Below are 1,512 nucleotides of genomic sequence, written 5' to 3' on the forward strand. Positions count from 1 at the left end.
CCTCCTCCTCCTCCTCCTCCTCCTCCTCCTCCTCCTCCTCCTCCTCCTCCTCCTCATGATCATCATCACTATTTTTAGACAAGGTCTCCCTCTTCCTTCTCCCCCTTCTTTCTCTCTTCTCCTCTTCATCTTCTTCCTTCTGCCTTTTCCTCTTTTCCTCTTTTCCTCTTTTACCTTCTCCTCCTCCTCTTCTTCCTCTCCTCCTCTCCTCCTCCTTTTCTCCTCTCCTCTCTTCCCCTCCTCCTGCTCTTTCTCCTCCTCCTCCTTCTTGTTCCTATTTTACACAGTAGCTCTCACTGACCTGAACTTATTTGACTGGCTGGTGAGCCCTCAGAGACATTCCTGTTTCGCCTCCCAGCACTGGGAGTAAAAACACACCACTGTACTTGACCTTTTAATGTAGGCGTTGAGGATCAAACCCAGATCTGCATGCTTGTAATGCCAGCTCCAAATATGCTCTTCTCCAAATATTATTTTACTAGTTCAAATCTGTGAAGTCCCCTTTTCTGTAAGACCTCTTCAGTGGAAAGATTCAGGTTAGAGACATCAACCTGTATTACAAACAAGTTTAAATACAATAACAGTGCAAATTGATCTCCTTTTCTGTAGTGTTCTATACCTGATAAATGAAAGGATACCTGAATTATGAGTGCATATAGAAAAATCTTCTGTATGAGTGTACATTATAGCATTTGACTTCTATTGTAGATGTGTTCTTATGATAAGCTTGTTGTGGTGGTTTAAATATCCTTGACCCAGGGAGTGCCACTGTTTAGAGGAAGCATGTCACTGTGGGTGTGTGCTTTAAGACCCTCCTCCTAGATTCCTGGAAGCCAGTCTTCTCCTGTTTGCCTTCAGAACAAGATGTTCAGTTCTCAGCTCCTGTTGCACCATGCCTTCCTGCTATGTTCTCACTTTGATGATAGTGGACTGAACATCTGAACCTGTAAGCAGAGGTTAAATGTTGTTATAAGAGGTGCCTTGATCATAATGTCTGTTCATAGCAGTAAAACCCTAACTAAGGCACTTGTAAAAAATCAAATAAGATGTGATTAAATATTATATTAGTTACTTTTCTATTGCTGTGTTAAAAGTATTATAACCAGACAACTTACAGACAAAAGAGTTTATTCGGGCTTATGTTTCCAGAGGGTTCATAATGATGGGGACAGCATAGCATCATGTAGCAGACATGGTGGTTGGAACTGAAGCTAAGAGCTGAGACCTCACATCTCAAACCACAAAGAGGAAGCAGGGAAATCAAACTTGGAAGCCAAAATGCCCACCCAGTGACATACTTTCTCCAGCAAGGCTACACTTTCCAAACTTTCTTAAACACCACCACCAAATGGAGTGATGTTCAAATGCCTGAGACTATGAGAGACATCTCATTCAAACCACACTCATACATTTAAAGAAAAAAAAAACAACCAAACAAGAAGGATGCATAGTTTTTTGTTTTGTTTTTGATGAAGTGGAGTGGCCCATCTTCAAGACTGCAATTTTACAGGT

The sequence above is a fragment of the Grammomys surdaster genome, unplaced genomic scaffold (assembly GCF_004785775.1).
Source record: "Grammomys surdaster isolate TR1022 unplaced genomic scaffold, NIH_TR_1.0 334, whole genome shotgun sequence".
NCBI classification, from domain to species: Eukaryota; Metazoa; Chordata; class Mammalia; order Rodentia; family Muridae; genus Grammomys; species Grammomys surdaster.